The 26,508-nt window shown below is 45.9% G+C and overlaps 1 pseudogene; it reads left to right on the forward strand.

The window, feature by feature from the left end:
• The first annotated feature begins 1,461 nt into the window (after nucleotides 1-1,461).
• Nucleotides 1,462-26,225, forward strand: LOC120879413 (annotated as a pseudogene).
• The last annotated feature ends 283 nt before the right edge of the window (nucleotides 26,226-26,508 follow it).

The raw sequence follows: 26,508 nt of genomic DNA on the forward strand, positions 1-26,508 counted from the left end.
CCCTATTAGGCTCCTGAATGGTGCAGGGTGGGAGTGGGGAGGATCGGGGTGTTACAAGGGGATTGGCAGGGCCTAATGAGTCTGTATTTTAGGAATTTGGGGAACAGCAGTTGGATTTCCCTCATGGCCCCAAGTTTTAAAGGATATTGTTTTTTCCAGGGGTATATTTCCCCAGGCCTAAACCTTATTTTTATTGGAGGAACATGTTTTCCCTTTCCTGGTCCTGAGGTATCCCAAATTGCAGGATCTACTTGTTTTCTGATTTTGGGGGGAATATTTTGATGACCAGCAGGTGGGTCATCTGGGGTTGCTAATAGATGCAATCTCTGCTTGAATTCTCTACCTTCTTGGACTTCACCCCATCTTGGTAACCTACTAGCTCCTATCTTATTTATCAAATCTTCTGAGAAGGGGGACGTGGAACTCTGGACTATACAAAAGGGAGTGAGTAGTAATAATGGATCGGACTCCTCAGGTGAGGGAAGATGTAACTGCCTTCCCTTTGACAGTCCGTCAGCTCCCATCACAATAGTCTCAGTTGGAGAGAGGGCCAAGTCAGAACAGAGCAGGCAGCTCCAGTGTCTAGAAGAAATTGAGTTTTCCTACCTGCCATACCAGGTGTGACCCGAGACTCCCCTGGAGTAACGAGGCTAGATCAAGTGGAATCTGGAGCCAGGCAGATGCTCAGGCCCCAACGGTTGATGTGTGGGACTCTCTCATCCAAGAGAGTCACAAGTACCTGGCGACAGTCGGGATTGCCCCTTAGGCATCCCATAGGAGGGCACTCAGGACATTCCCCTTGCAGTGCCTCCCTTTATGACAAAAGGCACATTGGTTCAAGCCCAAAGAGCTTCTTTGCCATCTGCCCAGACATCTCAGCCCTCCAGGGTCCACTCGAGGCAGCGGGTGAATCACAGCAGCCCAAAATTGTTTTCTTTACTAGCCCCTTATCTTTATTGGCCTCTTCCGTCAAGTCTTGGTTACTATAGACCTTGAATGCCTCCTCTACCAAGATTGACAATGGGGTTGGGAGTCTAGCCTCAAGTTTTTGTAATTTTCTCCTTATATCAGAAGTAGCCTGGGTGATAAAACGCATGGCCAATAGCATCCTCCCTTCTGTGGACAGAGGCTTTCCTGAAGGCCCCTGTCACCCAGGTCAGGGAGACTGCCAAGTTTTCATCTCTTTCCTGTGTAACCTTTCAGATCTTAGCATAATTTACAGGTGAAATTTAAAGTTTCACCATAAACTTTTTCATTCCTTCTGATAGACAAGTCATGTGATGTCTCACCCTAGCCTGACCTATACGATCTTCATAGTCCCAGTGTGAGTCCTGTTCTGGGGTTGCATCCCCACCCACCTGATAAATTTGGTGGATGGATCAGTGGCCCACTGCTTGTTTCCTGGCCTTCCTCAGAATATGCCCCTTTACAGCCGGGCTGTAACTGTGGGCCAGAATAACCATGACGTCCTGCCAGGTGAGAGAGAATGTCAACTCCAGCCTGATAAATTCATCCCGCAACTTTTCAGGGTTCTCTGAGAACCTGCGAAACCTCTCCTTACAGATTCCTAAGTGTCCCATTCAGAAGCGGACAGGCACTCTAGTCGTCTCTCTGTTCCCTTCAGCCACTTCCCAAAGTGGGTGAAGGCCTTGTGGGGCAGAGGTAGGGGCTAACTTTGAACCTGAGCCTGGGTGACAGGAAGTTCCCCTACAGATTACCCCGGAGGGACTAGTCTCTCTCTCCTGAGCTAATGGAGGATATAAAGGAACATAAGGAGGGCAAGCTTGGGGTTAGCCAGAAGGCACCAGAGAAGTAGCTGGGTCTAGGGAGTAGGTGGGGCTTGTTTTTTCCCCACCTGAGAGTTGGGGAAGGTTGGGAGGGGATCACCTAAAACATCAGAAGTGTTTACTGATTCCCTAGGGTTTTTATTACAGGAGCAAGATAGAGTAGGGTTTTCGTAAAGGACCGCAAAACCTTTCTCCCCTTTTGTTTGCCAAAGTGACCTGTGGGATTGTAGTTTCCCAGTGAGGGATCAAACCTGGCCCCTCAGCAGTGAGAGCTTGGAATCCTGACCACTGGACCATGAGGGAAATCCCAGGAGCATGAAGGCCTGAACATGGGGAACCTCAATCCATTTTTCCATGTTGCAACAGAAAAGAACTAATTGCACAGGCCTTTTTCAGGCAATGCTTTCTCCACTTTCCAACTTATATAAGGCCCAGGCCATGTTACAATAGAGTTTTAAGTTTTTCCCTTTTCAGTCTGTCTATTTTGAAAAATTTTCAGGTTTTAAAGATATACTCAGGAGGTTTCTCTTCTGGCTTACATCCTCACATGTTGAATAACCTGCAATCCAGAAAGAGTGCTCCTAGAAAGGTAGTTCAGTGTCCTAGAGACACTCACCTGGAGGCTTTTGCCCTATAATAGGTTTTCTTACGCTGGGGGTGGTATTCCTCGAGTGTGAGCATCTGTGAAGCCTATGATGTGGGCTGCTTGGAAGTGACCAGCACAACAGGTATTCTGTGACATGGTATGTATGCGCTGTCAAGGCCTGGAGTGAAGGGACTCCCAGAGGTGGAAAAAAGAGCTCCGGAAGGACCTGGGAGTTGAATGCAGTGAAAACTGCCATGGGTGACAGGACTTGAGAGCCTAGAGGTGGGATTATTCCCACAGGGGATTTTTTTTAGGTAGTGAAAGAATAAACAGCAGAAGAACCCAAAACCCTTTCCCCTATTTGGCAGCTGGGGAGAGCCTGCTAACCCATCTGACACAGGCAACAGTGAGTTTGGACAAGGTTTCCCGTGTAACTTAACACACTAAATGAGCACAATTGGTTTAGGATCTCTCTTTTGGATGCTCCACGGGCCCCTTGAAGCATTTCAAAGTTTACTGGAAGTCAAAAGAATTTCAACCAGGATTTGATGTTTGGGAAATCTTTCAAAATTTCAAAAAGTTTTAAAATACCCAGTCAGAGAGAATCATAGGTTGCTGTGAAACAATTATTCCTTGAGCTAAAAAAAATCCAAAAGTAAGTACAGATCACTTAACATCACAGAAACTCACAATCTGTTATCAAAAGTAGCTTTTCAGGAAAATTTCATTCTCTTATGAAAGAAACCAAATCCAGTCTCATATCAGCTTACTCTTAATAAAATCCGTCTATCTACTTAAATGTAATCCAACTTTAGACAGTCCCAACCTCATACAAAATTCTTTTCTCAATATTCCTTTCCCAGAAATCTGCAATTTTCTGTAGCCATATTTTGTACCTTGTTTTATCTATGCAGAGCTAACCAGCTCTAGGACAAAATTACCTCTTTCTTTTTATTAATAACAAAGTATATTTCCATTCCTCATACCTTATTTTCTGAAAACATACATACTATTTTTCATAAGCCACCATGAACTGCATTTCATATTAACATTCCCTGATTGGAGTATCCCATAACTTCTAGAAACACGTATCTTTCCAAAGCACAGTTTCTTTCCTTGATGTGCTGCAAGACATGTGTCTAATAAAGCCAAACACCTTTAGTTTCTCTCTCACAAGAGAAAAGAATAGGTAAATTTAGACCGGTTTAGCAATTAAAGTTCCAATATTTCATTTCATTTAAAATGTCCTGAATGCTCAGTAGATTACCATTCTTTAACTTAATTTGGTTTCAAGTTACCAAAATTAGGAAGAACTATTCTAGATGGACATTTCCAAAACATAATCATTCCCATAAAAGTGTGAATGTGTTAGTCACTCAGTTGTGTCCAATTCTTTGCAACCCCATGAACTATAGCCCGCCAGACTCCTCTGTCTATGGGATTCTCCACACAAGAATACTGGAACGGGTAGCCATTCCCTTCTCCAGAGGATCTTTCTGACTCAGGGATGGAACCCAGGTCTCCTGCCTTGCAGGAGGATTCTTTACCATCTGAGCCACCAGGGAAGCCCAATTATTCCCATAGAATTTACTGAAAACTCTTATCCCAGTCATATTTACTTAGAAGTTTAATCATATCATGTTATTTTCCTCAATGACAGATTTTACAATAGAAACAATATGTACTTATTGACTTCCAGTAACTCTAGGTACAATAAAAGTATAATACTTATTGCTGATAATACAGAGAAGTCTGTATTGATTAAACCCACAAACTTAAGCCAGACAAGTTAATTTTTACAACACCAAAGATCTCATAGTTTTCCTGCTTGAATTCTAAAAGGCCTTTTATTTCCCCTCAGTCTGGGGGACTACAGATGTATTTCCTGAGAGAATCCCGGCCAAACAGGCTTCCCAGGTGGTGCTAGTGGTAAAGAACCCGCCTGCCAATGCAGGAGACATAAGGGACCCAGGTTCAATCCCTGGGTCAGGAAGATTACCTGGAGTAGGAAATGGAAACCCACTACAGTATTCTTGCACGGAGAATCTCATGAGCAGAGAAACCTGGCGGCAGAATAGTACACTATAAAGTCAGAGGATAGTGATACAGGTTCCTCTCTTCTTTTTTCGTTCTTTAAACTCCCGCTAAGTTGGCTCAGCGGCTAAAGAATCTGCCTGCAATGAAGGAGACACAGACAATGAGGACTGTATTTGTATTTGGATAGGTGCTCCACCAGGCCCACAATGTCAGCAGAGGCTTGCAGGAACAGTTGGACAGACAAACCTCAATGACAGAAACGTAAAGACACAAACAAGAAGTATTCAGGATTAAAAGGATGGGAGTGCAGGTACAGGACTAAGGGAGGTGTAAAGGGAGGAGGGACAGAAAAGACTGATAAAAGAGAAAATGACAGAAAGAGACTGCAGTTTCAACCGCCCCCTGTGACTGTCTATCTAGGCACCAACCTGTGTGCTTCCAGAAAGGGCCAGTTAAGGAGGGAGCACCCTGTGTACTGCCCACTGGAGTGATCAAGCCTGGAAACCAGCCAGTTGTACGTTGACTGTGGGACTCTAACCCACAGGTGGGACTCACCCATGTGTACACCCGAATATGAGAATCCGCTGCAGCCCTTCAGCAAAGGGCCCCATGCCCCAGTCTGTCTCAAAAGTGGAGGAAAGGTAAGAGACATACAGAAAACAAATTGAAAACTGGAAAATGTAATTCTAACAGTATCAATAATCACCTGAATGTGAATAAATACTCAAAATTAAAGGCAAAGGTTGATAGACCATATTTTAAAAAATAGGATCCTTATCAATGTCAACTCTATAAAGTGGAGGGAAGAAAGAAAGGGAGAGAGAGAGAAAGAGAGGAAAGAAGGGAGGAATGGAAAAAGAGAAAAGAAGATAGGAGGGAAAAAAAAACTAAAGGAATCCAACTTTAAATGGAAAAGTTAGAACTGTTATTGCAGAAGACATGATTGCATGTGTTAGGACACCCCAATGAACCCACCAAAGCAAAGTAAAACAAGATGAAACAGACCAGGATAAAGAAAGAAGTTTAGAAAGTTCACAGGGAGTAATATTTCCTATAAAAATGAATTGTGTTCCTATATACAAGGTACAAAAATATGAAAAGGGAATCAAAATAATTTCATTCAGAATAGCATGGAAAATGATAAAATACCTAGCAATAAACATAATAAAGAACTATAAGATCTGTACACTGAAAACTACAAAATATTGCTGACAGAAATTAAAGATCTATCCAAAGAGAGAAATAGTTCTTGTTCATGGATCAGGAAATTTCACATTATCAAGAAAGCATTTCTCTTCAAATTGGTCTATAAATTTAATGCAGTCCCACTGAAAATTCTGGCAGGCTTTTTTGGGGGGGTTGAATTTGACAGCTGACCTAAAATTCAGAGGGAAATGTGAAGAATTCAAATCAGCCTAAACAATTTGGCAATAGAATAAAGTTGGAGAACTTTTATTACCTGATTTCAAATTTTACCATAACATACTAATCTAGACAGTGGATCTGGCATGGGAAAGGAATATAATTCAATGGCACAGAATTGAGAGTCCGGGAATAGAACCTTACTTTTTGTCATGAATTGATTTTCAACAAATGTCCTAAAACAATCAATATGAGAAATACTAATCTTTCTTTTTTAACCAAGAAAAGGTACTGGTACAAATGGATAGCCACAAGAAAGACCAAAAACTAAGAAGCAGAAACTTATTATATCACACTAGGCAAAAATGAACTAAAACTTGATCATGGCTTCAAATGTAAGAAACAACCTTTAAAATTTCTCAGAGAAACATAGGAGAAAATCTTCATGATCTCTTAGCTATAACATCAAAAGTATGAGTTATATAATAAAAAATTAGTAAATTAGACTTCATTAAATTAAACACTTTTGCTCTTCAAAAGCCACTGTTAAAAGACAAGCCACAGCCTTGGAGAAAATATTGCAAATCACATATTTGATAAAGAATGAAATCTTACCATTTGTGCCAACATGCATGGACCTAGAAAACATTATGTGCTCTGTTCTGTGCTAAGTCGCTCAGTCATGTCTGACTCTGTGGTCTGTGGACTGTAGCCCTCCAGTCTCCTTTGTCCATGGAATTCTCCCGGCAGGAATACTGGAGTGGGTTGCTATGCCCTCCTCCAAGGAATCTTCCCAACCCAGAGATTGAACTTTTGTTTCTTAAGTCTCCTGCATAGAAAGGCGGGTTCTTTACACTAGCGCCACCTGGGAAGCCCAGAGAGTATTACGCTAAAGTGAAATAAGTCAGACAAAGACAAGCATTGTATGATGACACTTCTATGTGAAATCTAAAAAATAAATGAACAAACATAAAACATAAGCAGAGTTATAGACACAGAGAACAAATAAGTGGTTACCAGGAGAAAGAGGATTGAGGGGGAAGAATGCAAAAGCTGAGGGAGATTGAAGTTCCAGCTGTAAGAGTTCCATAGTGGTCCAGTGATTAAGAATCTGCCTGCCAATGCAGGGGTCGCGTGTTCAGTTCCTAGTCTAGGAAGATAACACATGCTGTGGGGCAACTAAGCCCATGAGCCTCAATTGCTAAAGCCTCCACACCCTAGAAAAAGTGCTCCACAAGAGAAGCCACCATATGAGAAGCACCGCAGCACAACAAAGAGCACCCCCTGCTTTCCACAACTAGACAGATCCCTCGTGGGGCAACAAAACCCAGCACAGTCAAAAGGAATAAATAAATAAATAGTATTTATACAGTTGCAAAATAAATGAGTATGAGATGGGTAAGAAATGTTCAGTGTGGGTAATATAGTCAATAACTATGGAATGTCCTTGTATGGTGATATAACTAACTTATCATTTTGAAATGTGTAGAAATATCCAATCACTATGTTGTGCAACAGGAACTAACATAACATTGGAGGTCAAGTATACTTCAAAAACAAATTCATAGAAAGAGATAGATTAAACTTGTGGTTACACGAGGCCAGGAAGTAGGAATTGGATAGCTACAGTCAAAGATACACACTCCCAGTTATAAGGGAAATAAGTACTAGGAAAGTAAAATTCCCAGTTTTAGGATACATAAGTACTAGGAATGTAATATACAGCATGATAAATATAATTAATACAGCTCTATGTTATATGTGAAAGTGGATAGAGTAAATCCTGTGTTCTAATCACCGGGAAATACATTTTTTTTTTCCAGTTTCTTTCATTTTGTACCTATGTGGTTTCTTTAAATTTATTGTGATGACCATTTCATGATGCATGTAAGGCAAATCACTATGCTATGCACCTCAAACTTAAAAAACTGAAGAAAAAAAAAAAAGAATGGACTAAGGTTAACATCAATGTATCAATATTGGCTCACTTGTTATGATAAATGTAATGTAGTAATACAAGATCTTAACATTAGGGGAAACGGGGTGAGGGGGATATTGGAAGTCTTTGTATTATCTTTGCAGCTTTTTCATAAACCTAAAACTATCCTAAAGTAAAAGGTTTATTTAAATATAAATATGTATTTTTTTAATTTACTGAAAATCATTGAATTGTCCTTTGTAATAAGTGAACATCATGGTATATACATTTTATCGAAGTAGAGTTGTTTAAAAAGTAATTAAGAGGATCAGGGTGGGATTGGGGTTAGTCTGGGGCGGGGCCAGAGCAGGGTGAGGTCAGACTGGGGTCAGTCACCCTGGCAACGGACAGGGAGGCGGGGATCCCCCAAGGTCTAGGCCAGCCCGCAGCTCTTTTCTGGCTGCTGCTGCTGAACGTGGCCGCTCGGGAGCTGCGAGGTTCCCAGCCAAAGCCGCCCCCCGCCGACTGCAGGCGATGGGGGAGCGTTGAGGGGCGGCGCTCCGACTTGGCGAGCACGGCGGTTGGCTCCGGGGGCTATCGGTTCGTTGGGGCCTCCATTCGGGCCAAGATCGCCTAGCCTACGGGGCCTGAGGGCGGCCGGCTGTGACCAGGGCCTGTGTGTCCTGAGCCACTAAGTCTCATCTTTTCTCTGCCCTTCCCTCCTACCAGACAGCCCAGAGATGCCCTCCACACTGGTGGGTCAGGCCCTCCACTGTGAGGCCTCTGGGTGGGAAAAGACCCAATCCCTCTGTGGGGCTGTGGGAGTGGGGACTGGCGGGGTGTGGCCCAGACGTTGGCGGCTGGATGGAGGAGACTTGTAGGACTACTGAGCGAATAGGCCTGAGTCCAGGGACCAGGGGTCTCATTCCCCTCACTGAGGCCCTGGGAGCCCGGGCCCTAGACCAGGATGCCGGGTCTCAGGGGGCCTGGGCACACTCCTGCCCTCCCGGGTGTGAGTCCCAGAACCAGGGCTGTCCTCATTAGCCCACTCCTTCTTCTTTTAGAAATGGAGACTCCTGCAGAGCCTCAGAGGGGAGTGAATTGCTCCAGATCACACAGCACCACAACTTCTGCCTGCAAGCCTCCCTCCCTAAGACATGGGGTAGCGTGGAGGGAGCACAGGCCCTTAGAAGCCGTGGTCTTGAGAAAGTAATGTTGGCAACTTCTGAGACCTTTAGTTCTTTGATCTACAAGACAAGGCACTGAGGCGTGCTAGGTGAGGGAAATGAGGTCTGAGTCATGCGCAGTGCTTGGCAGCCTTGCTCAAGGATGTCCATCTGCCTGGAGATGTTCCTGTGAGCTGGTCCCCCCCAGACCCCTGGGTCCTTATCCTCACAGGGCTTGAAGCGTTGTGCTCTGCTGTTCAGTCCTCAGTGGCAGCCAGTGAAGGCAGAGTCCAGGTAGCCCTGTCATTTTGGCTAGGCTGCTGGAGGCCTGGCCTTGATTTTCCCAAATGTGAAACAGGGAGGCTTTCCTGGTCGCAACACTTGGAATACCACCAGTGTCTCTATTAAAGGCGGCAGGGGAGTCTCCACAGTGGGCGGGAGATCCGAGGCAATGGGGACGACCTATGGTGGCCGGGGTGTGGAGGCTGTGGTCCCAGGGCTTGCATGTCTGTGGAGCTATCTTCATTAACTCCAGCTGGCTCCTTTCCACCGCCTACTGCTTTCTTAAGTATGTCTCCTTCCCAGGCTGCCAGCACAGGTGCTTGCAGGGGAGGGGATGCAGCGGAAGATGAGAAAAGGGGGATGGTGTCCCACGTTAGCTGCTCTGGGCTTTCCTCTGGGCAGTCTGTGGCCTTTGGAGGTGTGTTGTTCCTGCCTTTGGCCTGTGTACCATCTGCCTGGACTGTCCTCCCCGCTCACCTGCCCAGACCCTCCTCATGCTCTGCCCTCAGCCCCTGTGTCTGTCCCCCAACACAGGTGTGCCTCAGGAGAGTGGCAGTGTCAGTCCTCGCTGCCATTTGATGTGGACCCATCTCAGATCGCACCTTCTTCTCAGTGCCCCCTTATTGCCAGGTGTCAGACTCTAGATGGAGGCCTGGGACCGCATGTGTGGCCAGCAGCTGAACGATTCTTCCTATTACTCCTGCGAAACTGTGTGCCCAGGAGGACTCATGGTCACTGGCGTGCATGCAGGGAGCCGTGGCGCCAGGCTGCATAAGGGGCAGGTGGGCTCCCTGGGAGAGTGACAGGGCTGCCCAGCAGTCAGATTCACCTGGTGCCTAGGGGTCACCAGAGAGTTCAGGCGTCACAGCCGAGGTCTGGGCCCTGGAGCTCTGAGGGCTCACAGTCCATCGGCACCCACTCTGTGCCATGCTCTGTGCAAGGCCCTCTGTGGCATCAGGGGTGGTGAATCCTTCCTTACCATGTCTCCATCCTGTCAGAAGAGAAAGCCCAGCATGGATGAGAAGGGCAGAGCACATGGGTGGGGGGTCAAGAGAAGATGTGTGGAGAGGGAGGGCTTGCTGGAGGGGAAGGCTTGGGTGACGGGAACTTGAGAGAGGGTCTCCAAGTAGATGAGCTGTGAAGGCAGTGAGGGAGGAAGGAAGTTTCAGCACCTGTGTTGGGGGAACAAGGCAAGGTTCTGTTTCGTGCCTTCATTTGCTCATTTATTTAACGAATCTTTTGCAAGTCCTTGTAACTCAGTGGAGAAGCAGGCTTTCGGCAGGTAGGTGTTGAAAAAAGGGGATGGTCAGGAAGAGTGTGGGGCCAGAAGGTGGGTTGTATGGAGCCTCGGGAAGGGTAAGGTTAGAGCTGGGACGGATCCAGAATGCCTGCCATGTACGATCAAAAGGCCTTCATTTGATGACCCCACAGAGTTTTCAAGAACAAGGATTCAGTGCTTCCCCAATTCTAGTATGTGATGGAGAAGCCAGCCTTATGTTTGAAACTTTAAGTAGGATATCAATTAGTCTCAAGAAAGAAGGCCTCCTGAGCATTAGAAATAGGGAGACAGAAGCTGTCTGGCATCACGTGGAGTGGAGGGGGCCAGAGGGGTGTGGGCAGTTAGATGAGGATGCAGGGAAAGAGCTAGTCCCCACTTGGAGATGATGGTGATGGCGCGCCTTTCCTCCTCCAGGAAATCCAAAGCCCCAGGGAACTACGGGGTTCTGTTAGGAAGCACCCAGCTGTACCAGCGCACTCAGCACACCCAGGAGGTGTCTGTGAGCCGGATTATCACACATCCAGACTTCGAGAAGTTACATCCCTTTGAGAGTGACATCGCCATGTTGGAGCTGCTCTTTCCTGTGAATTTCACCTCCTACATCATCCCTGCCTGCCTCCTAGTCCCTGGAATGAAGCTCATCCTGCTAGATAACTGGCTGGGGGATGCTCAACGAGGAAAGTAAGGGGGTGTGGGGGAGTGGGGGGGGATGAGAATGGGGAGGAGGAGGAAGGGGAGAAGGACAGAGGAGCAAAGGAGGGAGGTATGTCTCCACTTGAGGGGTCTGCAGGCAAAGGTCCCCTTGGCCCACTATGCTTCATTTCCAGAGGACTGGACCATTCTAGTTCTAGTTCTGAAAGTGTGTGATTCTAAGGCTTTGGTGTTCCCTAAATGTAAAGCTCTGAAGTCTGGGAATCTTTGACTTTGCAATCAAGAATCTGAGTTCTTGAAGTCTTTCTGGTTCTTGATTCCAAGGTTTAAATCAACCACAGATCTGAATGACTTGATCCAACTCAAAGATCGTGGTTGGGACCTGACTCCTTCCAAGTCACTGACAAACTCTCTGATTTCCCAGTGCCATAGGAGGTGCTTGGGAAAAGTGGGAAAAAACAAACAAACAAACAAAAACCTCAAGTATGACCTCTGACCTCTGAGGCTGCCTGATCAATTCCGAACCTCGCTTTGCCCTTCTCCCAACCCAGTTCAGTCATCTACTTTGTAGGCTCATTAGGTGAACTGAATGACACAGGAAAAAAATTGTTTCTTAAGTTTGAAAGTGGAGAGATGTAGGCAAAAACTTAAGAGCAAGAGTTTTATTAAAGAAAAACTTTAATGATTTGGTGAAATGCTTATGATGCAAAATTAAGGGGGGAAAGAGTAGTTATTTGCAATTATTAAGTTGGGTCATAATTTGATATGGTGTTTCTCTACAGAGGTCCTACAGGCATTTTGAACTGATGCTGTTTTCATTGGGTGGGATGTTCTAGCATCTCTGGTCCCTGCGTATTAGTATGTCACTAACACGCCCTAATCATAGGACAAGCAGCCAGGTCCACAGCATTCTCACACCACACAGACACACACACACAATACAGAGACACACACACAACACATGTATTTCACACACACAGATACACACACAGCACATGTATACACCCTTCACACACACACACACACACAGACTGGTTCCTCCTTGAGGACAGGGACCCTGTCTTTCTTGTTTCGATATCCCAGTCCATGCCCCAGGCAAGGCCTGGCACCTGGTAGGTATCTCGCTGCTGCCCCCGGGTCCTTCTTCCCTGGACCTCCAGCCTGATCTCAGCTCCCGTCCTGTGTGCTCTATGTTACTCTCCTTACAGCTGTCTGAGTATTTTCTTTAGAGCAGGAGTCATGCCAGCTCCCTGCTCATTACCCCCAGTTCCTTCTCATTTCTACTTAAAATAAGGTCGCAACTCCCTGCCTTGGCTCTCAGGCCCCATTCCTCTCTCTCATCTCCTCCTGCATCCCTCACCCACACCACCCCAGCCAGCAGGCCTCCTTCCTGCCTTGACTATTTCAAGGCCATTCCCACCTCAGGTCTCCACCTTGACTATCGACTCCCTGGACTCGTTTGCTGCCCTGACTAACCTTGCCATGACTCGTTTCTTTACATATGCAACTCAGCTGCTCCTCTGAGGAGTTTTACTTGATCACGTGAGCTAAAACAGGCCACCCCTGAGAGCGCATCTTCCTGTTTTGTTTCCTTTACCCCACTTATCATGTCTAAAATAATGCTCATTATTTGTTCCACTTACGCTGTCTGTCCCAACTAAAAACATTCCCCTGTATCATTAGTTAAAAGATACTTAACATGAGGCCAGAGGAATAAATGAGTAAACTGAATGAAGAATAAATGAGTGATAGGGTGAGAGGATGGATGGTGGGAAGGTGGGAGGACAAGTGGGTGGAAGGGAAGATGGTTGGGCGGGTGGGTGAAAGGATGGTGGGCAGAGAGGTGGAGTGAGTGGGTCTATTGATGGAGGGGAGAATGGAGAGATGGATGAAAAGGTGAGTGTGTAGGCAAATGGATGGACGGGTGAGTGGGCAAAGGGGACATGAGGAAAGATAGGTAGGTGAATGGAGGAACAGGTGGATGGAAAGCAATGTTAGTGATAGACAGTGGGTGAGTGGATGGGATGGTTTGTCAAAGGATAGAGAGGTTGGTGAATGGTTGCTAAGCACCAGTGAGTGACATGTGTTGGTGGGATTTGCCTTTTCCTTTTGTGGAATAGGAGTGTGGCCTATTGTTAGGAAAGAGGTTGAAGGAATAGGATGAATTTGGAAAAGTTTGAGAAACAGGGGAGGGCTTATTAGGCATAGATGGAAGACTGAAACAAGGATGAAAGCTCTGCTGTGCAGAGAAAACCCCGGGTTGGGGGGCAGTGCTGACTGGTAAGGCAGAGCTCTGTAGCTAGGCTACAGCATCCTTCCCTGATTTCCTCCTTATCCTCACAGCACCTCTGCTCGAACTCTTCCATCTCCAGGAGGGTAAGGGGAGCTTCATTGAGAACAAGTTCTATAAACTGTTATATGGGGATGGAAAAGGCAAGACTGCTCTGTCCATGTGAACATGCTGTGTGCTAGGGACTTCTTGACAGGAAAGTCCATCTGCCGGGTGAATAAGGCTCTTTCTGGTTTTCCCTCACCTGTTCTCAGGGCTTCAGTTTCTCTGGGGAGGGGCTGTGTTGCCTCTGCTCTCTTTGAGGAGCCCCTGAGACCTCCCATGTCCTCCCTCTGGGAGTCTTCCTGGACTCCATTCCTTGGCAGTGTCCCCCAGGCCAACTCCCCTTCCTAAGTTCCTTGACATGAAGGCCTCTACAGCATCTATTCATCTATTCAGAGAACCCATGTCCTCTGCAAGGCATATATTAAAGTTTTTACTGAAGTATAACATACATACAAAAGAATATATCCATGGTCTTTTCGTAAGTTGGATGAATTTTCACATGGGCCACATGTGATCAGTACCCCAGAGGCTCAACTCACACTTCCTTCCTGTCACCAACCCCCAACAGAAACCACCATCTTCACCTTTAATACCTTAGATTAGATTCTGAATGTTCTGGAAGTAGAATTTATTTCCAGTTGTCAGTCTTCCTTGTCTTAATGTTAGACTTGTGAGATTCATCCATACTGTTACCCGTTCAGTCTCCTTACTCTACAGGACTCTACTGTGTGCGCTGAACTTGATGATCAGTTACACTCTTAATGGAGATTTTAGTACTTTCCAAGTTTTTCATTTTATTTTACTTCCAAATGTTTCACCTTCTATTTCACAGAAACCTTTGAGTAAAATTGTTGGAATAAAAGGTATGTGTATATTCAGCTTTGGCAAATATTACCGAACATCTCCAAAGTGGTTCACCATTTCCACGCATTCAAGCAGTGGATTAGAGTTTATACTCTCACCAATACTTAGCATTTTCCATCTTTTCTCATTTTAATAGACTGTTGTGGTTTGCGTTTTCCCAATGACCAATTAAATATACTTCACATATTTATTGTTATTGGATATCTTTTTTATGTAAAGTTTCCTTTCGAGATTTTCCCCCCTCTTATTTTTCTGTTGGGTTGTCTGTATCTTCTTTTAGGGGCTCTTTATGCCTTTTATATATTCCAGATATATGTCTATTGTTGGCTATTTGTATTTTCGTGTATTTGTTTGCTTCTGTTCATTTTGCTTCGCCTGTGTTGGATCTTAGTTGTGGCACACAGGCTCTTATTGCAGAGCGTGGGCCTCTCCCAGTTGTAGCACGCGATCGCCAGAGCGCACGGGCTCAGTAGTTGCAGCATGTAGACTTAGTTGTCCCGTGGCATGTGGCATATTAGTTCCCTGACCAGGGATGGAACCCGTGTCCTCTGCAAGGAGGGAAGATTTTTAACCCCAAGAAAGCCTCCTTGTTGGATATTTTAATTGTGAACCTTTCTTTACACTCTGTGTAGTGCCCTGTTTTATAGATGAGAAAACAGGCCTGGAGAGGACAAGTGGCTACCCTAAAGGAAGGCAGCACAGCATGGGCCCCTGTGTTTTCACTTGAAGCCTAACGTGACCTCCACCGCGTCGCCCTCAGGGCCGAGCCTCCCAAGCGGGCATCATGTGCCAAGCTCTTCCATGGCCTTTTGCTTGCTCACTGGATATCCATAGTGCCCTTAAGCTAACTCCGCCTCTCATTTCTCAGGACGAGGACACCACTGAGATGGACCCTGAAGAGCCAAGGCAGCATATAACCACCCCCCTGCCTCTCTTAGCCTTTCAGTCACCACAGCGTACCCGAGAGACTCCATCTAGACTCATCTTCGGCCATACCACCTGCTCTGGCTCCATCCTCCAACCCAGGCCCCTCTTCTCTCCCTGAAAGTGCTCCCCCCTTGCACAGGGCACCCAGAAACAGGTCTGAGTTGAGACAGACCACAGAGGCACTCAGTGCTTAGACTGTGGGGCAGAAAAGACACCGCTCCAGTATTCAGTCTGTCATTTCCTGGGATTGTGACCTTAGCTGAGTTTCCTCACCCATGAAATGGACTTGCTAAAGCCTCCTCTTAATAAGGTCCCTGTAGGAAATTTAGTACTGTACTGGCATTCAGGAGGTACTTAGCAAGTCTTGGCTTTGAATCTCCTGGCCTGGCCTGTCTCCATCTACCTGGATTGCACCTGCTCTTCTGGACCTGTCTTAGACCTGTCCTCTCACCCAGTGTGGAATTCACTGCCCTGCCTCCACTCAGCACACACAAAACCCATACACCCACACACCCACACTCAGTTTACTTTGTCTTTTCAGTAGTGCAAAGCACAGCTTACTTTCCATGGGATATACTAGTGGTGGGGCTTCCTCTGCCTTCTGAGAACTCCCGTGGGGTCAGGAGGCTCCTGGAGCCCTTCCCATCTCCCTCATACTAGCCCAGAATCCACCATAATATCAGCAACCACAAGACCCATCTGCATGAATCCCTGAGGCCTCGAGTGTACAGGGGCCTGGCCTTCCCCGGCCTTAAAGAGTGCAGTATGGGTGCACTGTGGGCGGTGGGCAAGGGCACCCCAGGTAGGGACCCCAGAGGAGAAGAGCTGAAGTGATGATGGCACGTTCTCAATGTCCAAGAAGCCCTGGTGTGACTTTCTTGGTGCTTTGGTGACATCACCTTAAATTGGTGGCTCAGACAACAGAATGTATTATCTTACATTTCTAGACATCAGAGTCTAAAGGCAAGGTGTTGGTCTGGCTGCTCCCTTCTGGAGGCTCTAGGAGAAAATGTTTTCTTGCTCTTTCTTTTTTTTTTTTAATATAAATTTATTTATTTTAATTGCAGGTTAATTACTTTACAAAATTGTATTGGTTTTGCTGTACGTCAACATGAATCTGCCACAGGTGTACACGTGTTCCCCATCCTGAACCCCCTTCCACCTCCCGCCTCATACCACCCCTCTGGGCCATCGCAGTGCACCAGCCCCAAGAATCCTGTATCTTGCATTGAACCTGGACTGGCGATTCGTTTCATATATGATATTATACATGTTTCAATGCCATTGTCCCAAATCATCCCACCCTCTCCCTCTCCCACAGAGTCCAACAGACTGTTCTATACATCTGTGTCTCTTTTGCTGTCTCGCATACAGGTTTATCATTAACATCTTTCTAAATTCCATATATATGCATTAGTATACTGTATTGGTGTTTTTCTTTCTGGCTTACTTCGGTTCGGTTCAGTTCAGTTCAGTTCATTTCAATCGCTCAGTCGTGTCTGACTCTTTGCGACCCCATGAATCACAGCACACCAGGCCTCCCTGTCCATCACCAACTCCCGGAGCTCACTCAAACTCACGTCCATTGAGTCCGTGATGCCATCCAGCCATCTCATCCTCTGTCGACCCCTTCTCCTCCTGCCCCCAATCTCTCTCAGCATCAGGGTCTTTTCCAATGAGTCAACTCTTTGCATGAGGTGGCCAAAGTACTGGAGCTTCAGCTTCAGCATCATTCCCTCCAAAGAAATCCCAGGGCTGATCTCCTTCAGAATGGACTGGTTGGATCTCCTTGCAGTCCAAAGGGACTCTCAAGAGTCTTCTCCAACACCACAGTTCAAAAGCATCAATTCTTCAGCGCTCAACTTTCTTCACAGTCCAACTCTCACATCCATACCTGACCACTGGAAAAACCATAGCCTTGACTAGACGGACCTTAGTCGGCAAAGTAATGTCTCTCTTTTTGAATATGCTATCTAGGTGGGTCATAACTTTCCTTCCAAGGAGTAAGTGTCTTTTAATTTCATGGCTGCAATCACCATCTGCAGTGATTTTGGAGCCCCCCAAAATAAAGTCTGACACTGTTTCCCCTGTTTCCCCATCTATTTCCCATGAAGTGATGGGACCGGATGCTATGATCTTCATTTTCTGAATGTTGAGCTTTAAGCCAACTTTTTCACTCTCCTCTTTCATCAAGAGGCTTTTGAGTTCCTCTTCACTTTCTGCCATAAGGGTGGTGTCATCTGCATATCTAAGGTTATTGATATTTCTCCTGGCAATCTTGATTCCAGCTTGTGCTTCTTCCAGCCCAGCGTTTCTCATGATGTACTCTGTATATAAGTTAAATAAGCAGGGTGACAATATACAGCCTTGACGTACTCCTTTTCCTATTTGGAACCAGTCTGTTGTTCCATGTCCATGTTCTAACTGTTGCTTCCTGACCTGCCTATAAGTTTCTCAAGAGGCAGGTCAGGTACTCTGGTATTCCCATCTCTTTCAGAATTTTCCACAGTGTATTGTGATCCACACAATCAAAGGCTTTGGCATAGTCAATAAAGCAGAAATAGATGTTTTTCTGGAACTCTCTTGCTTTTTCCACGATCCAGCGGATGTTGGCAATTTGATCTCTGGTTCCTCTGCCTTTTCTAAAACCAACTTGAACATCTGGAGTTTCATGGTTCACATATTGCTGAAGCCTGGCTTGGAGAATTTTGAGCATTACTTGACTAGTACGTGAGATGAGTGCAATTATGTGGTAGTTTGAGCATTCTTTGGCATTGCCTTTCTTTGGGATTGGAATGAAAACTGACCTTTTCCAGTCCTGTGGCCACTGCTGAGTTTTCCAAAGTTGCTGGCATATTGAGTGCAGCACTTTCACAGCATCATCTTTCTGATTTGAAATAGCTCAACTGGAATTCCATCACCTCCACTAGCTTTGTTCATAGTGATGCTTTCTAAAGCCCACTTGACTTCACATTCCAGGATGCCTGGCTCTAGGTGAGTGATCACACCATCATGATTATCTTGGTCGTGAAGATCTTTTTTGTATAGTTCTTCTGTGTATTCTTGCCACCTCTTCTTAATATTTTCTGCTTCAGTTAGGTCCATACCATTTCTGTCCTTTATTGAACCCATCTTTGCATGAAATGTTCCCTTGGTGTCTCTAATTTTCTTGAAGAGATCTCTAGTTTTTCCCTTTCTATTGTTTTCCTCTATTTCTTTGCATTGATCGCTGAAGAAGGCTTTCTTATCTCTTCTTGCTATTCTTTGGAACTCTGCATTCAGATACTTATATCTTTCCTTTTCTCCTTTGCTTGTCACCTCTCTTCTTTTCACAGCTATTTGTAAGGCCTCCCCAGACAGCCATTTTGCTTCTTTGCATTTCTTTTCCATGGGGATGGTCTTGATCCCTGTCTCCTGTACAATGTCACGAACCTCAGTCCATAGTTCATCAGGCACTCTATCTATCAGATCTACTCCCTTAAATCTATTTCTCACTTCCACTGTATAATCATAAGGGATTTGATTTAGGTCATACCTGAACGGTCTAGTGGTTTTCCCTACTTTCTTCAATTTAAGTCTGAATTTGGCAATACAGAGTTCATGATCTGAGCCACAGTCAGCTTACTTCACTGGCTTACTTCACTCTGTATAATAGGCTCCAGTTTCATCCACCTCATTAGAACTGATTCAAATGTATTCTTTTTAATGGCTGAGTAATACTCCATTGTGTATATGTACCACAGCTTTCTTATCCATTTGTCTGCTGATGGACATCTAGGTTGCTTCCATGTCCTGGCTATTATAAACAGTGCTGTGATGAACACTGGGGTACACGTGTCTCTTTCAATTCCGGTTTCCTCTGTGTGTATGCCCAGCAGTGGGATTGCTGGGTTGTACGGCAGTTCTATTTCCAGTTTTTCAAAGAATCTCCACACTGTTCTTGGAGAACAGTGGCACCCCACTCCAGTACTCTTGCCTGGAAAACCCCATGGACGGAGGAGCCTGGTGGGCTGCAGTCCATGGGGTCACTAAGAGTCGGACACGACTGAGCGACTTCAGTTTCACGCATTGGAGAAGGAAATGGCAACCCACTCCAGTGTTCTTGCCTGGAGAATCCCAGGGACAGGGGAGCCTGGTAGGCTGCCGTCTATGGGGTCACACAGAGTCGGACCCGACTGATGTGACTTAGCAGCAGCAGCAGCCACACTGTTCTCCATAGTGGCTGTACTAGTTTGTATTCCCACCAACAGTGTAAGAGGGTTCCCTTTTCTCCACACCCTCTCCAGCATTTATTGCTTGTAGACTTTTGGATAGTAGCCATTCTGACTGGCGTGAAGTGGTACCTCATTGTGGTTTTGATTTGCATAATGAGTGATGTTGAGCATCTTTTCATGTGTTTGTTAGCCATCTGTATGTCTTTTTAGAGGTCCCCAGCATTCCTTGGCTCATGGCCCCTTCCTACGTCAGCAAATCACATTGCTCCTCCCTCTGCTCCTGTCATCACATCTCCTCCTCTGACTTACACCTCCTGCCTCCCTCTTTCCTCATGAGTACCTTTGTGTTTATGTTGGGTTCAACCAGATAATTCAGGATAATCTTCCTATTTCCTGATTCTCAACTCCATCACAGCTACAGAGTCCCTTTTTTCCATGTAAGGTAACATAGCCCCAGGTTCTGGTGATGAGGATGGCCGTCTTTGAGGGTTACTTTTGGCTAGCCACACCATGTACCCTTCTCTTTCCTTCAAGTCACCACTTCCCCCACCCCTCCCTCTCAGCTGGAGAGCTGGCTTCCTATTTCACTGAGAACTTCAAAGCATTCAACGGGGCTAGGTGCCATTCATCTTCCCACTCCAGCAGGCATGTTGCATCTCTCCTGAGCTCCTGGCCCATTGTAGCTAGTCCTTCCTGGAGCTCTGGGTGTCCCGAGGCTCCCTTGCTCCATGTCGTATCTCCACTTTCACGGCTCTCATATAAACGTGTGGTAGCAATGTCCTTCCCACTACTGCCCAGTTTCTCTGCCTCCTTTCCCCCAAGACTCCTCCTAACAGCCCTGAATCTAACCCACTCTACCCAGGGATGTCCCAAGTACCACCAGAGCCACATGGCCAACGTCCCCAGGAACCTGTCTTGCCAGAGACACCCATGGTCCCCAATCCTCCTCTCACTCAGCACTTGAGCAAGTCTCACTGCCATTTCCTGGGCAGCAGGACCAGCCAGCCACTCCACTCTGCACTGGTCCCCTCCCCTCCCACCTCTAAACGCTGGAGACCCCGGGGCTCTGTGCTCAGCCTGCCCCTCCCCCTGCGTACTTCTTCTCTGGCTGGTGAGAGACTCAACTTTGACAGGTCCTGTTGCCTCTTTCAGTGCATTGTCCCAAATCTGACTGTTTGTTACCACCCTGGCCCCTCCCAACCCATGATCTCTCACTTCTCTCCTGTAGCTGCCTGCAAACCGGTTCATTCTCCACGCAGCACCAGAGTAATCCAGGTGCTAGACCTGACCTAGCAGTTCTCCATGGGCGTCAGTTCCAACCCCCACCATAAAGGCCCTGGGAACCTGAGTCCCGCCTTGCTTCCCACTTGTCATTGCTCTTCCTCCCGCCCACCTGGCCATCCCTCCTCTCCTCGTCTGCACTCACTGCTCCCTCTGCTCCAGCATCAGAAAGTTGGGTTGTCCTATTTGGACTCTCAGCTCATGAAAGCTGCATGCTTCCACCCTATGAAACGTCCTTCCCTTCCCGTCCTGTCCCCTCCATGGCTTGCTTCCCCATGTCACCTCTGACAATGGCAGTCTAGTTGGATTCTTTACAAAAGCTTCATGGAAGAGGAACTTTGTCACTTCACCCCTGTGCTGAAGGGCAGAAGCTGCTCTGAATGCTGGATGTGTGTGTTGGACAGATGCTTGAAGGGGACCAAGCACAGCCATGGCCCACGCTCCTCTACATACCTCCAACGATGAAACCTTCCATTTGGCTAATGAAGTGAGGGAGTTTCTCCCCAGATGGTCCTGCCCTGACAGTATTTCAGGACTCCAATAAGTCCCAGAGGCTTTCAGGAGATCCTCAGCTGCTCCCTGAGCAATACAGGCTGCCTCTACCAGGCCTGGGTATGGGCAATTTCTGAAGAAACTCAACCAAGAAGTTGAGAGAAAACTGAAGCCCTGACTAAATGAATGAAAAGGAGGAGGACTCAGGTGGGGATGCCTGCTGCAGCTCAGAGTTTGCAAAAGCCAGGTCTGCAGCAGCTTCAGCTGGCCATTTTCCACTCACAGACCAGCTCTCTTGGGTTTAAATCCTGCAGCTGCCCCTTCTTGGCCTTGGAGAGTGCTTTCTCCTGGACCACCATGCCCTTCCTGGGCACAGCCTCCATACTGATGGATTTACATTTGCGATTATTCTGAGGGTCAATCAGGAACTTCCTGAAGCATGATTCCAGTGCTTACCTGCATGACTTAATCAGACTGGTCTGAGTGGGATGCTGGTGTCTGGAATTTCACAGCGGTCCACCCGAGTGAGGCTGGAGGGCAGAGGCTCATGAGCCCCACTTTGCTACCTGGTCTCCTCAGACCTGGCTCACTAACCCACCTGAACTCCCATTTCTTTCCTAGAGTGATTCTGGGGGGCCCCTGGTCTGTGACTTCACTAGTTCTGGGTTTTGAAGAGGCTGGCCAGCGGGGGCCTTGACTGCCAACACCCCATCTACCCTAGCATCTTCACCAGTGTCACCAACGGGATCGACGAGATCCAGAGACTCGCACCCCTCCCTGAGCCCACGTCTGCTCTCCTCCACAGACCCAGTTTCCACAACAGCCTCCTCGCTAGGACCTTCCCCCCTCCCCTCCCTCAACCCCGTCACCTCTCAGTGGTCCCTTCTTGGCTTTCCTGTCCACCAGCTGCGACCCCCACAAACCAAGCCTGAAAAGCCAAATAAAAACGAATGAAAGACTCATCCTGATCCTGGCTTTGGGCCCTATTGCTCCTTCTGATCCTCAGCACTCACCCCTTCACTTGAGGTTTGTCATCTGACTCCCTGGACAAGGAAACAGCAACTCGCAGGAGCATTAGAGCAGGGGGAGGGCAGGGGTGAGGACACTGGAGTCCAGCGCGGGGGAGAGAAGGGCATCTCCACTTGCCTGCACCACTCCTGCTGTGGCAGTGCACAGACTTCGGAGGAAGTACCTCAGTCAGCTCCAGCTGCCATAACAAATATCACAAACAATGTGGCTTAGACAACAGGAACCTTCCTGGCCCTCAACCCCACATGACAGCTCCCTTCTGGCCAGGGGCCCAGGTCAGCCTGTCCCAAGGTCTCCACACACCTTCAGCCGTAGAAGCCTAGTGTCTCCTTTCTGCTTAGCGGGACTCAGGACTCAGTGACCCTGCCTATAAGACTTGAAGCAACGCTCTTATCATCCTTCCTGCTAGTTTGCCTGTCACAGAGTCTTTGTGTAGCCAGTAGGATCCCAGGAAGCCTCACAATGCACTTGCTCCAGCCTTCAGAATCCCTGATAATCGGGTAAAGTTCCCCTTTAGCACATATCCAATATGGACTAGATGCTATTCAAAAGATTCAGGCCAAATTCTTTCCAGTCCTGGCATTGCCCATATATCCTGGACTCTTACTGGCAGATGAGCACAAATGGACTCACATGGACTCTCACACGGATCCCACTGGCTGGAGCCAGGAACTTGTGCAGGAACTCCCTCCCCTAGATGAGCTTGGAAGGCCTCAAGAAAGTGTCTTCCCAGTGTCCACATATTTCCACAGTCCCTGCCTCTGGCTGGAGTTCTACCACTGAGGTACCACCATGCTTAGCCATGTGTCCACCACCAGCATCAACCCTTAAGAGCCCAGCAGTCTCCAGAAGGGGGAAGACTAGCATTCCCTCTCTTGGTGGTGGACTCAGTTATGGATCCTCAGGCAAGACTGCTCAGGGCCCTGGAGTCAGTGAGCTACTACCACACCATGTGGTCCACACACATTCTCCAGAAGATCAGGGGAGCTCAGGCAGTTCAGCTGCACTGGTAGCCACTCCACTGCTCCTAAGTTATTTTCCTCCCAACCCCAGCAGCCCCAAGCTGTCTGTGCCCTGGAGCCTGGCCTTCATACACCTCATTTCTGGAGTTAGGTGGTTCTCTGTTCCTCCTGGTTGTCCTTAGACCTCTAACCAGGGGATCCCAACACATCCCTCATCCGCATAACAGATGGACCAAATGTCAACTCCAGCCCAGCCAGTTCCCCATTGCCTGAAACTGACTCAGTGCTCAGCATTATCTTGGTTTAACTGCTTTTTAAAGATAAATGGGAGCCTAGCAGGGTTAAGTAGTTTTTCAGACATGACATAGGTAGAGATTAGTGGGAACAGGAATTCAAATCTTGATCTTTCTTACAGAACTTGAATATCTTTGTTCTTTGTACTCCTGCAGACTGTACCCAGATGCCGGTTACCCTGTGTTCATTTTCCTGGAGTAAATAGCCAGAAATGCAATTGCTGGAACACATGGTAAGTATATATTTAGTTTTTGTTTCTTTTTTTTTTTTTTAAGAAATAGACAAGCTGCTTTCCAGAGTGACTTTATGATTCTACATTTCCTTTAGTAACACTATGAGAAATCCAATTTCATGGCATACTCAACTAACAAGTTAATTTTCATTTTAGCTGTTCTAAATCAACATGTGATTATTCTCATTGTGTTCCTAATTTGAGTTTCATTAATGACCAGGAGTTTTGAACATCTATTCATGACTTACTTGCCAAACACATAACCTCTTTGGTGAAATGTCTCTTCATATCTTTTCCCCATTTTCTAATTGAATTGTTCTTCTTTTTACTGAGTTTTAATCATTTTTTCTACACTCTAGACACAAGACTTTTCTCAGATATGTGACTTGCAAATAATTTCTCTAAACTCATAGCTTCTTCTCATCCTTAACAGAGTATTTCATGTAGGAAAATACCAAATTTTAGTAAAATCCAAGTTTCTCTTCTTTTATGAGTAATGTTTTTGCTCTCATGTATAAAAACTCTTCACCAAGCCCTAGGACTCAAAGATTTTCTCCTACTTTTCTTATAAAAGTTTCAAAATTTAAAATTTTGCATTTAAATCATATTGAAAAGAAAGAGAATTGGGAATCCAGAACTCAGGTTTCTTTCCTCTTCTTTGTTACAACTGTGTAGGAAATTTGTCCTTAACTCCTGCCCAATATCCTCATGATTTCTAACGTTTTTCCCAACTCTAAATCTGAAAGATTTCAATGATATATATACTGGATACTTTCAGTGGGTTTTACCAGTCACTTGAAGGGAATGATTTGTCCATCTAGATATTTCCCAGGCCTTTAGTACTCTTCAGTGCAAAAATATCTTCTTACATGCACCTAAATTTTATTTTTTGTTCTCTGGATTAACTACTCTATGTACTCTCCCTTGACCTTAGTTGAGAAGACGAGGTGAGATAAATTTAAGGAAAATCACAGTAAACTTAATTAAAAAAAAAATTAAGGGTTGAAGAAATTAACAACTTGAAGACATTTCTCACTATTTGAGCTTTTCTCATGGGAAAATATGATATTATTCTTAACCAGTAACTTCAAACTAGAGGAATGGGGATGTAATATATTGTACCCTGGCACTCCAGAAAGGCAGGCTTTCTTGTTGATTCTTCCCCTTGTCCTGTCAATCAGTTGTTAAAAGAGTCTCATTCATGGCTCTGAGTAGAGTTTGAATGAGCCCTTACCAGGACCACTGACATACAAACTGAATTGTGAAAAAAATTAACTCATCTCATGTCTACCTTCATTTTGTATTCTGTCAAAATCTTAGACCACAGAGGCAGATATAATTAAATCAGTCCAAAAGTAATTTGGGGAGACAGGCAACAGAAGGGAGTAACTAGAAATCCTTTTACCATGATCTCTGACTATTCATGCAGAAAGGTGGGGGCAGGTAATGTTTGCTGAGAAAAAAAAAATCTCTGGATATGGATCACAGACCTCAGATGGCTGATCATATTCTACTGAAGCATGGAACATTAGAAGTACGGTGGGATCCCATGCTTATATCTTGTAGAGTTTTCAATCTGTGTGCTTGGAGGCTCTCAGTATTGTTAAATACCAGGGGTTTTAAGAGGTATCCTGTGAAGTAAAAATGGTGCTAATCTTGCAATTGATCACTAAAAGAATCTGATGATGAATCTTCTTTCAAAAGTATTACCAGCCCAAGTCAATAAGTTGATTCTGCTACTATTTGTGTTTTTTAAATTTGACAGCTAAAATTCTCAAATATATAATAAAAATGAAAAGGAGCATAAAATTATTCCCATGCTACTGCTATCTCAACTGAAACTGACCCACATTTTCAAGTCTTGATCAAAGTTATTGATAACAAAAACCTGCAAGGAAACATCTGAGAATCAACATTTATTGAAGCACCTCCATGTAGTAAATAAATACAGTAAGAAAAAATATTCTAGTAAACGGAATGCATTTGGATAGTCTAGGAATGGAGTCAGCAGACAGTATCTCAAAGTGTTTCCCAGGTCTGAAATTCTTTGTTAGGATTGTTCTTTAGTGAAAACTTTTGGCCTAGCAGGGAAAAGGACCTACTGTTTTTTGACAGACATAAATAAGAACCAAGGAACTGCAGTCCAAGAAAAGGCATGAAAACACTTTCCCAATTTAAGGATATTGTGCTTAGGGTGAAGTTCTCCAAAACTCTTGTACCTAAATGCATGGATTTCACGTGTGCAATGTAAAAGTCACCAGTGTGCATCTCACAAGAGCTAGTTTTAAGAAAAGAGTGCTATGAAGGTCCTGGTGAGAATCCATGAATACAGAACCTCCCCACCGTGCCCGGACCCTCCACTTCTCTCCTCTCCTGCAGCAGCCTCATGGGACAGTTGCCTGTGTGTCGCGTGTCTGCACGCATGCACATGCCCACTGTGGGCAGGCTGACGGCCGTTATCCAGCAGCTGCTCCCAGTGTCTGTTCAGGTTGTCCCTTCAGGAAGACAGGAGCTCTCGCTGCAATAAGAGGGCGGAGCCCCAACAGCTAACCTGGCTTGGGTGGGGGCGGGCCCTCATGGCAGCCTCTAGAATCAATTACAGGAACTTTGAGGTATTTGCGGTAAGGGAGATACAGATTCTTCAACGCTCAGGTGTTCCCTTTCACCCTGGGGGTTACTTGTGTCCTTGTCGGTGTAGGGAGACTCCCCTAATGAGTCTCCTTTTGAATATGAAAAGAAGGAACGTGAAAAAGAGGTAGCACAAGTCATTGGAAGATCAGTGAAAGTGAGTGAAGATCTAAGGTACATTC

The sequence above is a fragment of the Oryx dammah genome, unplaced genomic scaffold (assembly GCF_014754425.2).
Source record: "Oryx dammah isolate SB20612 unplaced genomic scaffold, SCBI_Odam_1.1 HiC_scaffold_20, whole genome shotgun sequence".
Taxonomy (NCBI): Eukaryota; Metazoa; Chordata; class Mammalia; order Artiodactyla; family Bovidae; genus Oryx; species Oryx dammah.